General features: G+C 34.0%; 1 pseudogene; it reads left to right on the top strand.

The window, feature by feature from the left end:
- The first annotated feature begins 753 nt into the window (after positions 1-753).
- LOC123837226 (ribonuclease P protein subunit p40-like) lies at positions 754-1,837 on the top strand (annotated as a pseudogene).
- The last annotated feature ends 11,750 nt before the right edge of the window (positions 1,838-13,587 follow it).

The following is a 13,587-nucleotide window of genomic DNA, read 5'->3' as shown; positions in this document are numbered from 1 at the left end:
CCTCAGATATAGTTTGTGCAGAAAGTGCAGGATGTATGCTTGAATCTTTCCCTTTATTTACCTGTTTTTGTTTTTAAGTGTTGTTTCCTAACATCCTAATGTGACTGTTCCCAGTATCTACTGTTGTGGCTTAAAAAAGAAAAAAAAAGAAAAAAAAAAGAAAGAAAGAGAAAAGAAAGAAAGAAAGAAAGAAAGAAAGAAAGAAAGAAAGAAAGAAAAGAAAGAAAGAAAGAAAGAAAGAAAGAAAGAAAGAAAGAAAGAAAGAAAGAAAGAAAGAAAGAAAGAAAAAAAACAAAAATCTTGGTGGCTTAAAACTGTGGCAATCATTTGTTTACCTCTCATATTTCCATGAATCAATTAAGGAAGGGTCAGCTGAGGAATTCTGGTGTTTGAGATCCCTCATCTGGTGTTTGAGCTCTATAATGTTGTGGTAGTCAGACAGTGGCTAAACCTGGTATAGCAGAGAACTAAATATTTGGGGATTGGCCAGGCGCCTCCCTCTGTGCATGAAGAATTAGGCCTGTCTATGTGATATTTCCATATGGACTAATTTGGACTTTCTAACAACATGTCAGCCTATAGACTGAATGTTTGTGTCCCCCTGAAATTTAGATGTTGAAACCTAATCCCCAATGTGATGGTATTTAGAGTTGGAGCCTTTAGAAAATGATCAGGTGATGAGGGCAGAGCATTCATGAACAGAATTCAGTGCTCTTATAAAAGATACCTCGGAGAGGGGGCCGGAGCCAGGGAGAGCATGGCCACCCTGCGTCGGCTGGGGGAGGTTCCCCCGAGCTTGCTGGTCTGCAAAAATCCAACTTCGGCCACGACAAGTCGCGCCACCTGCATCTTGTGGAGATGCACTATCACAACTACAGGGTTTCATTTCTGATTCCTGAATGCGGGATTCTGTCAAAAGAACTGAAAAACCTAGTCATGGAAACTGGACCCTATTACTTTGTGAAGAACTTACCTCTTCATGAGTTAATTACACACGAATTCATCAACACCTTTGTGAGGGAAGGTTCGTGCTGTGCACTAACATACGATACAAATATCGATGAAGATAATACTGTGGCCCTGCTGCCAGATGGGAAATTAATTTTATCACTGGATAAGGATACTTATGAAGAAACTGGTCTTCAAGGTCGTCCATCTCAGTATTCCGGCAGAAAAATCATGAAATTTATTGTTTCCATTGATTTGATGGATTTGTCCTTTAACCTGAATTCTAAGAAGTATGAAGGAATATCTTGGTCTTTCAAAGAAAAGAAGCCATCGAAATTTGATTTTATTTTGGCTTGGCATCATACAGGTGCAGAAGAATCCACAGTGATGTCATACTTTGCCAGTTACCGAATTCAGGAGCATCAGCCAGAAACAGCCCTGAGCACGGTGACCGAGCTGCAGTGCCCGGTGCTGCGGAGCAGCGCCCGCCGGGGGGCGCCAGAGGCGGCCTGCCGCGCTCCCGAGCGGCTGGACGGGCTGGGCGCTGTCTTCAGCCACGCGGAACTAAATAATGAGCCTGATAACTTCATATCAACCTTTTGCCGTCCTCAGCCGAGCACAGTGGTGGCCAAAGCCTGTTTGTGGTTTCATACTTCCAGAGAAGATCTGTCTCCTCTTGGAACGGCTGTGTCGCTACTTTGATGAGCCCAAGTTAGCTCCTTGGGTTACGTTGTCAGTACAAGGCTTTGCAGGCAGTCCTGTTTCGTGGAGAGAAAATGAACATGGTTTCGAAAAGGAGGAAAACATTCATAGGACTTCGTGATTTCTTAATAATCAGGACTATTGGCTTCAGATGGCTGTTGGGGCGAATGATGACTGCCCACCGTAAAAAATACAAAACTTAAAATCAAAAAAAAAAAAAAAAAAGAGATACCTCAGAGAGTTCACCCATTTCTTCCACCAGGTGCAGACCCAGAAAAAAGTCAATTATCTGTGAACCAGGAAGCAGGTCTGTCACTCACAGACACTAAATCCGTTGATACCTTGATCTTAGACTTCCTAGCCTCCAGATTTATAAGAAGTAAATTTCTGTTGTTGATAAGCCATCCAGACTATGATAACAGTCAAAATGTTTACATGGTGACTTACCACTTCTAGAGAAAGTGTTCAGAGAGAAAAAGAGGGGGAGTACACTGTACTTTGAGGACAACTTGGAAGTTCTATAGCTTCAGATTAGCTCTCTTCAGTGGGTAGAGATGGTCAGAAAGGTTCATCTAGTTTCAGTGGGAGGACATATAGACCTCACTTCCTAAAGAAAGTTAAGTTGTAAGAAAAGCACGTGGAATGAGAGGTATTGTTGAAATACCTTTAAAATAATATCTACTTTAAAAACAATATTTAAAGATATACTGTTATGAACTCATGTATGTAAATACATTTAATGTGCTCTAAGCTGTTGCAGTTATAATTCATATTGATGTTCATATTGTTCCATCTTTGGCTTATGTAAAAGATTCTTCAAGTTGGCTATCGGTTCTCTATAACATGTCCTAGTTTTCCCTGATAGCTTTTTGTTTTCCCTGCTTTCTGTAATGACAAGGTGTTTTAGGCCTATCTTGTGTAGTTTGTGTCCAATCACTGCTCATTGCTACTCGGTCATTTCTCAACACTTTTTTTTTCATGGCCACAACTAGAAAATATTTTTCCTCCTTTTTTTTTTTAAGAGAAAATAAATTAGGAGTTCATACTTCTGCACTCAGTACGAATTAAAGATGACAAATATTTTACCTAACTCATCAATCTTATATCTCTGCAGCCTTACTCCCATTCATAAATCCTAGTTCTTAATGAGATGAGTATAATTACTTATTTGCTTTCCCATAATGCATACTCAATCTCTTTATTCTCAGAATGAAAATATAGTTACTAACATCAACTGTGATTACTGAAAACAGATAAAATATTTTACATTTTTGTCCTACAAATAAATTCTACTTGGAATATCTAATCAAATTATTATATTTTAAGTTATGTGGGACACATTTCTGTTTATTTTGCTTTCAGTTTTAATTTTAATTTTATTTTTATACCTGTAAAACATTTTTATAACTCCAAAGTATATAAAAATATATTATGCATATTGTTAGCTTCTATCTCTGTCTTTACCATCTCTCTTCCACTTATAGATAATTTTTTTTTAAATGTTATAGTTCATCCTGACATCTTTATCATTTAAGTAAACACACATACACACTTATTCACAACCCCTTATAGACATATTTGACAGTATATTATGGAGAGCTAATAAATGATAGTTGTAGGAAAATTCATCCTTTCTAATTTCAACTGCATAGAACTCCATTGTATAGATGTTACTGAGTTTATTCATTGAGTTTTCAGTTAATGGTCATTGTGTTATTTATAGCCTTTTGTTATGAAAAATAGCGCTACAATAAATAATAGTTTCTCATATTATATTGAGAATGCATAAGGTTTTTATCTTATATTTTCTCTAAAACTAATCTTACTTTGATAATCCTCATAACTAAAACTCTAAATATTTGGGCTAAAAAAAAAACACATTGTGGGGGCGCCTGGGTGGCTCAGTTGGTTAAGCGACTGCCTTTGGCTCAGGTCATGATCCTGGAGTCCCGGGATCGAGTCCCGCATCGGGCTCCCTGCTCGGCAGGGAGCCTGCTTCTCCCTCTGACCCTCCTCCCTCTCATGCTCTCTGTCTCTCATTCTCTCTGTCTCAAATAAATAAATAAAATCTTAAAAAAAAAAAAAACACGTTGTGAATTTTACAGTAAACTTAATATTTTAGATTCTACCTGAATATCTATTTTTGTGCAAAAGCATAAGCAAAAGAAAAATTTGTACAGGTGAAAAGGACACCAAAATGTGTAATCAAGTTCCCGTTCCAAGGTGGATATATCTGAGGAAGGGAAACTTCTAGACAGAGGTTGCACTAGGCCTTTTGTTGTGTGATGTATCACATTACAACATCATTTGTACTTTGATAGCTATCTACACCACAGGGTTTCAGAGGTTCCTGTGTTTGTCAGATGCCTGGATTCTTTTGAATTGTCCCAGACTTTCCTAAAAGTTACATGCTAAACCAAAACCAGGACAATAGCCTGTTAGAAAAGATTTACTAGCACTAAGAGTCCCCTAACGATATCCAATCTATTGAGGCACAGAAAAAGAAAAAAAAAATCACTTGTCATACCAAGCACCAAGTCAAATTTGAAGCAAAAACTAAACTTAACTCATACTCAGACCAAAAGAGTCAGTTGTTGGAACTATCTAACAAAGATTTTAAAGCAACCACTATAGTATTGCTTCAACAATCATTGTGAATTTCCTTGAAGCAAATGAAAAAAAATACAAAGTCTCAGTAAGGAGATAAAAGTCATAAAGAACCAAATAGAAATCATGGAACTGAAAAATATAATAACAGAAAAAAAAAAGAAAACAAACAAACAAAAAAACTTCCTGTATGACCACTCTAATAGAGTGGAGATTATGGAAGATAAAATCACTGAACTTGAGAACAGATCAATAAAATTCACTCAGACAGAACAATACAGAGAAAATAGACTTTAAAAATGATGAGCAGGCTTGGGATCTTTGTAACAATAATAAAAGATTTAAAACACATACCATCGGAGTTCTGACATAGAGGAGAAGGAATGTGTGGCTAAAAAAATATTAAAAGAAATAGTGGCTGAAAACTTTGCAAATATGACAGAAGAAATATACCTACAGACTCAAAAAGCTGACAAAACTCTAAATATGATACAACCAAAGAAACCCAAGCCAGCTCATCATAGTTAAACTTCTAAAAACTAAAGACAAAGAAAAAAATCTTGTAAGCAACCACAGAACACATTACCTGCAGGGGAATACTGATTTGAATGGCAATGGATTTCTCATTTGAAGTAGTAGAGGCCAGAAGGAAGTGGCACCACAGTTTTCAAGTGTTGAAGGAAAAGATCTATCAAACATGAATTCTGTATCTAGCAAAAATATCCTTCAAGAATTAAAGGGAAATCAAGGCATATTCAGACAAAGGGAAACTAAAGCCTGCTTTTTAGGAAAAAAAAAAAAATGTCTAAAGCACACTTTCAAAATAGAAAGAAAACACAAACAGAAGAAACTTGGAACTTTAGAAGGAAAGAACAGAATGTTTTCAAATAGGAATACGTATATTAGACGATCCTTATTTCTCATGTGCTTCTTAAATCATGTTTGATGATTCAGATAAGAATGATATCATATGATATGATGTTCAATGTATATAGAGGAAATTCTCAAGATAATTATATTTAAAAGGGGGAGAGAAACCTAAATGAAAATAAAGTTTTAATACTTCACTCAAAGTAGTTAGCAATATTAGAAGTTTATATTAAGTTACATATGTAAATTACAATACCTAGTGTAATGGACTGGATGTATCTAGTCAAAACTGGAAAGCTACCTCTCAGTGTGATGGTATTAGAAGTTGAGGCCTTTGGGAAGTTATTAGGATTAGATGAGGCCATATAGACAGAGCCCTCATGAATGAAATCAGTACTCTTATAGAAGTTATGAGAATGCTTGTCTTCTCTGCTCTACTCTCTACCCTGAGAGAATACAATGAAAATTTAACATTCTACATCTCAGAAGATCCTCACCAGAACTGACCATGATAGCACCCAAATCTGAGACTTCTAGCCTCCAGAACTGTGAGAACTAAATTTCTGTTGTTCATAAACTACCAAGTCTATAGTATTTTGTTATAGTAAGCTGAACTAAGATACACTAAAAGACAAGACTGTTAGAGTGGATTGAAAAAATGACCCATCTATAAGCTATCTATAAAAAACATAGTTCATATTTGATGACATAGGTAGGTATAAATTAAAAGAGCCAAAAAAATAGTGCTAACTTCAATTTTAAACAAGAGTAGTAGCTATATAAGTATCAGATAAAGTACACATCAGACCAAATAAATCTATCAAGAAGATATAATGATCCTAAATGTGTATGCATTAAACAACAGAATTCATGAAAATAAATTTAATAAATAAATAAAATTATGAAATATAAACTGATAGAAATTAAAATAGAATAGTCATATCTATGATCACAAGAGAATTTAATATCCTGTTCTCAGCATTTGATAGAATAACTTGACAGAAAATTAACACATAAATGGAAGAAATGAACAACACCATCCAACAACAGAATTTAATTGACAATTATAGAACACTCCATGCAACAGCAGTAGAAAACACATTCTTTTCAAACATCTATGCGACATTTACCAAAATAGACTATATTCTGGGTTATAAAAAACCTCTACAAATTTGAAAGAATTAAAATCATATAGGGTAAATTTTCTGACAATACTAAGTATGATAGTATGCTAGAGATCAACAACAGTAAGAAAACCCTCAAACAATTGGATATTAAATAACACACTTCTAAACAACCCGTGGGTCAAAGAGCAAGTCTCAAAGACAGTTTTTAAAATATGTAGATACAAATACATATCTATATGCAACATACCAAAATCTGTGGAATGTAGCTAAAACAATGCTGAGAAGGAAATTTATAGCACTAACTGATCACATTAGAAAAGAAGGAAGATCTTAAATCAATATCTAAATTTCTACCTTAGGATAATAGTAAAAGGAGAACAAAGCAAACCCAAATCAAGCAGAAGGAAGAAAATAATAAAGAACAGAAATTAATGAAAACAGGAAAACAAGGGAATAAAACCACGAGTTGTTTCTTTGAAAACATCAGTAAGATCAATACACCTCCAGCAAGACTAACAGAATAAAGATGGAAGACACAAATCTCCAAGTTGCTGTTGAACCCAACATACTAGCCATAAACTGAGTATGATATGACCTACCAAACATTAAGTTTGGGCATTAACAGCAAACCTTCATCAACACAGCAAAGTGTTGTATACAAATTGGGCTCTAGCAGTTCCTAAAAAGCACAAGGATATTATATGAGCATGTGGCTCATATTCCCACAGCTGCTACTTGTTACATTGCTTCCTTTTTCTCCACCCACACCTATCACCCTAAAGGAAGTTCCCTATGTCCAGTTGACGAAGGATGTGTGATACGGGGCCTCATTTGCAAATGGTTCTATACAAATGCAGGATCCATTCAAAGTTGGACAGAAAAACACAATAGTTCAACTCAGAATTATCCTTAAAGGACAGTGGACAAAAATTGTGCCATGAAGTGGGGAGCCCACTTTACTTGAATATACAGATGGTCAGAATTATAGCTCTATACTAATTCATAGATGATAGCTAATGGTTTAACTGGATAATCTGAGGCTTGGAAGAAAAGTGATTCAAAACTTGATGAGAAAGGGATCTAGGGAGAATGTATGTATATGGACATTTGTCACTAGGCAAAGAATAGGAAAATATTTGTGTTCTGTGTAAATGGTCATACAAGTGCAATCTTCATTTGCAGATGGACAAAATAAACTGTTCTGTGGCCCTGAGTCAGGGTTTTCCCTAGTCACCTCTGTCCTTGCTTGATGAGTTTATGACAAAATGGCCTGCATCTGAAAGAAGGGTTATGCATGAGATAAATTCCATGCATTTCACTTCCTTGAGTATCCCTGTAACCCTCATGTAGCTGCCCTATTAGAATGGTGGAAAAGCTTTGGAAGACTCAGTTATAATGACATCTAGATGACAACATATTGAAAGGCTGGTAGCATCCATCAGGACATATACTCAATATTAGAGACTAATATATTTTACTATCTTATTTATAGAAAAGATTCACAAGTCTGAAAATTAAAAAATGGAATGAGTGTCTCCTCTCATTATTACTTCTAACTATCCACTAACAAAACGTTTGCATTTCACCCTTTAAATTTGGGCTTTATTGTTTCATAGGCCTTATTCCCAAAAGAGAAATGCTTTTAGCAGGGTATAACATGATTCAATTAAATTAAAAGTTGAAACTGCATATAGCTATTTTTTAAAAATTCTTGTACCATCTAATCAATAGGAGAGAAGGTGGTTAATCGTTTGCCTAGCATGATTGATTGTATTATGTAAAAATTGGATTACATTTACACAAGTGTGAAACCACAAGTAGTTTTCTGTAACACAAGAGACATCTGAGTTGTATCTCAGAATTACTACATTCTATGATAAACGTCACAAAAGAGTAATTTACTTTTTTCAGAGCTCCTCCTCTGTCTGCAGTTTCTTAAAAATAATCAGCCTAAATAATCCTTATGCCAAAGAGGCATGTTTTGGGGTGACAAATTTTGTTCCCCTTTATACTTTTTGGAGACTAAAGAACTTAATTTCCCCATAGAGACTTAAAAAACTAGGAGCTAATCCAAAAATGTATTCATTTTAACTACTTACACTGATCTATTTACTGGGTACAAACTCTGTTTTTTTGTAGCTAAAACAATAGCATTGTATATAAAAATACTTTTTAACTATTTTAATGTTATAATGTTGAATGTTATATTTATCTAAAACTTAAAGGTGAGAGATTTTTTTCTATGAAAAATTACTATACTATTATTTGTACACAATGAGAAGCAATAACAATCCTTGAAATATTTCCTTCCAACTAATGGTTAAAACAATGTTATTGGTATAGGGGTTTTATTTTTTTTTGTCTTTGTTGTCTTTAATTTCATTTAATAAAACAGATTGTAGAATTCACAGATTTCTTAGATGTTATATTTAACTTACTAGTAATAGCTTGAATATAAAAAAAGTATTCATCATGCACAATGAAGCAAAAAAGAATATCAAAAGGATTATTTTACATCCTTTAGAATGTTGAAGACTAGAAAGCTGAATAATGCCTCCTGTTAGCTGGCATGTGGGGCTGAAGTAATACTTATGCATTCGTTGTAGGCGTATATACTTATCCTAGCATTGAATGGAGTAATCTAACATTATTTCATCAAGTTAAATATATCCATTTGCTATTATACTGCAATTCCACTTTGGAGTGCATATCTCAAAGAAAGTCTCACAGGAATTTTTCCAAGGATGTACAGGAAGATACTTCCTTATTGTAGCATTATTTTTAATAGTGGTATGTTGCAGGCAAATTAAGCGCTCATTGCTTAAAGAGTGGGTAGGTTAAATATAATAAATTCCTACCAAAGAGTACCATTCCTCAGTTAACTAATGTCTCTTAAATGTATGGTGGTGAATGGAGTAAGTGAGAAAAGTATTAAGATGTATGAAAACAGCATTTATGTAAATTAAAAATATCTATGCAACAATTTAAAATTCATTACAAAAATGAAAAAATCAAGTAGGTACACATTAGAAAGTTCAATTATAGAGAGAAAGGGGTGGGAGTAAGTGGAGATAAGTATGTATAAGAAGAAAGAGACCTTGAAGAGACCAATAATTTTAATCTTCCATTACCAAAGATGTACCATCAAATCAAGCCCCTGTAGTTATAGCCTTATCATCAAAGAAAATATTAAAAATATATATTTAACAACTGATATAGCACAGCTACCAACAAATTAGAAGGTTATCCATATGGGCACCAAATAATCACAAAGAACCTTGGCTATCAAAAACCATTATAGTCATGGTAATGTGCATTACCTAAACATCAACCATGCCTATAAATATAAAGTAAATTGGGATACTAAATCAACTACTCCCACAAAGAGAGTATCAGGGCCAGTTTGATTAAGAGGTGTGCTCTACTAACATTCAAGTAAAAGAAAATTTCCATCATACAGAAACTTTACAGAAAATAAGAAAAAATAATATTTATATAGGAGAATAAATTATTGACCAATTTTCTCATTGGGATAAATATAAAATATCTTAAACAAAATATTAGCAAATCAAATACAGTGGTGTATAAAAAAGTAAACATATCAGAACCAAATTGGGTTTTCCCATTTTTAAGTTAGAATTGAAATGTAAAATTAATGTCATTATTTCATTAGCAAATTAGAAAAAAATGAATAATAGGTTGAAAGAGAGTCCAAAACATTTAATATCTACATTAAAAAAACTAACAAAGAAACAAAGAGAACTTGCTTAACCTTAAAATAGATTATATAAAAATGATCAATGGCAAATTCAATATATCTAATTGTAATTGTTGAGAGAATTTCCTTTGTGGCTGAGAAAAGACAAGGAGGCCTTCAATTGGAGGTTTCTGAGTTATAGGGTATGTCACCTTAGCATATGCTACCAAATGTTTTTTCAAAGTGGATGCACCAAATCATACTTGCATCAGCTGAATATGAAAGTTTTCATTTCCCTAGATCTTCACCAACATGCAGTATTAACAGTCTTTTTATTTCATCCAGTCTGGTGGTTGTGTGGTGTTATCTCATTTTTCTAAATTTCCATTTCCTTAGGGAATAAGGAGGTAAGATTAATTTTTGCTTCTTAACTAGTTCCTAGCATACACAGAAAGCAGTTTCAAGGGCAAACTAGTGCCATGGTAAAAAATGAAAACACTTGGAGTTTAATAATGTTTATGGTTATTTTAGTCTTTAGTCTTTTCTATAGTCAAAATAACATACAAAGGATACTTGGATTAATTCTGTTTTTATTCATTTGAAACATTTATTTATCCCTAATAGTCTATGCTAAAGATTTTCCTCTTCATCTTTTTTTTAATTTTATTTTTTTTTTATTTTTGGTAAAATATTAACATGGTTGCAAAAATCAAAGCCACACTTAAAAAAAAAAAAAGATTCAGTAATTTCCTGATCCCTTTAAACTTGTTCCCATCCAAGTAATCTCTTTCTGATCTATGTTTACTATATGTTTTCTCTTGCAGAATAAGTAAGTTCATGTACATTTTTATAATTTTCCTTCATTCTTACACAAAAGTTACAAAACTAGAGGAATTCTTTTGGAATTACCTTTTTGAAATCACTCCACGTAAGTTCACAAAGATCATCCTTCTTGTTTTTATGTTTGCGTAGTACATCATTGAGGAAATATACCATACTTTCTTCAAGGAATATTCTATGTCTGAGCATTTAGAGATTTTACTTTTCAATATTTTGCAATTGTAAATAATGCCCCACTGAATAAATTTGGGCATATGTATTTTTGTAGAGGCTAGATTCCTAGAAGCAGTTTACTAGGTAAAGAGATAAAAACACGATTCTGTTATATACTGTCAAATTCTTCTCTGTATGGTTATTTCAATTTGCATTCTCATCTGCATTGTTTTGAGTATCTGTTTTTTCACAGACTTACCAGCAAAATGTTTTCAAAAAGTTGTAATTTTGTCAATTTGATAGGACAGAAATGTAATCTCACTGCAGTTTTGTTTTACATTTCTCATTATGACTGGAGCTGAACATTTTATTTTTATTTAAGAACAAGTTTATTGGGCACCTGGGTGGCTCAGTTGGTTAAGCGACTGCCTTCGGCTCAGATCATGATCCTGGAGTCCCAGGATCGAGTCCCGCATCGGGCTCCCTGCTCAGCAGGGAGTCTGCTTCTCCCTCTGACCCTCACCCCTCTCATGCTCTCTCTCTCTATCTCATTCTCTCAAGAAAAAAAAAAAGAACAAGTTTATTATATTTTAATCATTTTCATGTAATTAGCAATTTTTAAATTAGGTTTTTAAAAATTTTTCCTCACTTTTTATGACTTCTTTATAAATCTGTCATGCCTTTATCTGTGGTTTATGTTACAAATATTTTCTCCAACTTATTTGACTTTTGATTATGTTTATGGTATTTTGTTTTCTGTGCAATCTTAATTGTATATTTATATTTATGAGTCTTTTCATTTATGGTATTAGGCTTTTAAGTCACAAGTAGTTTTGTTTTGTTTTGTTTTAATACCCTGTTTGTAGAGGAATTCATCCTGTTTTCTTCTAGAACTTCTATGGTTACTTTCAAGTCTCTGATCCATGTGGGGTTTCCTGTGTATGATGTGATGTATATATCATTTTTTTTTCAAATGCCTTTCCAGTTTTCCCATCACTATTTATTTAAAAAGTACATATTAACTTCAATGATTGAGATTCCTTTTTAAATTTTCTATTGAACTTCTATTCTCTTTTACTGATTAGTGTACCAGTACCAATTTATTTTAATTAGAGAAGCTTTATATAATATTTTAATAGCTAGCAGTGTTAATATTGTTTCCTTCTCTTCTTCAAAATTCTTGTTGTTCTTGAGAATTTGTTTTTCCAGGCTTATTTTAATATCTCTATAAAACTTGGTATTTTTACTGAGATTATGTTGAATGCATAAATTTAGCGTTTAGGGATAATAAATATCTTTATGATGTTGTTTCATTCTACCCAGGAATAAAGGAAGTCTTAATTTGTTCTAGTCTATTTTGTATCTTTCAGGAGTTTTATAGTCATCCTTATGCAGATTTTTCACATTTCTTGCTAAATTTACTTATTTTATTTTATTTTATTATGTCATATTAATTACCATACATTACATCACCAGTTTTTGATGTAGTGTTCCATGATTCATTGTTTGCGTATAACACCCAGTGCTCCACGCAGTACGTGCCCTCTTTAATACCCATCCCCAGGCTAACCCGTCCCCCCACCCTCCTCCCCTCTAGAACCCTCAGTTTGTTTCTCAGAGTCCATAGTCTCTCATTGTTCCTCTTCCCCTCCTAGCATTCCTTTGCGCTACTGCATATTTATCTATATTATATTCTCTACCTCATTATTTATGTGAAGGCTATTGTTTTTTATATGTTTATGTTATATTCTGCTACCTTACTAAAATACTTTATTTTTAGAATTATGCTAAGCCATCCATTCCCTGGGACCCTCTAGGTTATACCATCACAGCCTCTGTAGAGCTGGGAGTGTTGTTGACAGGTGATAGCTCCTGGTTGAGTCCTATTCCAGGAATTTCTTTCCGCCAAAGAGAGAAGCCTGGTTCAAAGTCACATACTCTCTTTGGTGATAACCCATATCCAAAGACTGCTGCATGTTAGTGTATGAAGTCACAGGCACCCTTGCCTGAAGATAGGGCATCTCTGAAGCTCCATCCCAGCTCAAGGACTCATCTCAGCTGAAGACTACGTTGCTTCACTTCCCTCTAACCAATCCCATTTCTTGTGCTTCCTGATGAGTGTTGATCCCAAGAGTACCCCCCCCCCCCAAGACCATCCTAAATGGAAATCTCCTTATCCATGTCTAATTCCGGGAGAACACAACTGAAGGCAACGTTCAAAGACAGGTATTTGGGGATTTTTTTTTTCCTATTGTTATGGCTCTAATTGATTTCTCCTGCCTTATTATCTAAAATCTGCAGTACAATGTTGAAAAGTAGTGGAGATAGTGGGCACCTTTGCTTTTTTCCCTGATTTTGGTGGACATGCCTTTAAAATTGCCTATAAATGAGATGATTTTTTTTTTTTTTGACTAGGCTATATATTCAGAAAAAGGAAGTATCCATTCATTCTCATTTTACTGAGTATTTTTTTTAATCATCAAAGGATGTGGAATTTTGCTAAAGGTTATTTGCATATCTATGGAAATAATCATATGGTTTTTGTTCTTAGATCTAGTAATGTGGTGAGTGAAGTTACTAGATATCCTAACATTCAACCAGCCTGCATTCTGTGAGTAAAGCCATTTTGAAAATGGTGTATCC

This window comes from Mirounga angustirostris, unplaced genomic scaffold (assembly GCF_029215605.1).
Source record: "Mirounga angustirostris isolate CCGP_5_RB_7025 unplaced genomic scaffold, mMirAng1.0.hap1 SCAF_8, whole genome shotgun sequence".
Classification (NCBI taxonomy): domain Eukaryota; kingdom Metazoa; phylum Chordata; class Mammalia; order Carnivora; family Phocidae; genus Mirounga; species Mirounga angustirostris.
Note: the sequence above shows the minus strand (reverse complement) of the source record. Positions and strands in the feature narration are given on the sequence as shown.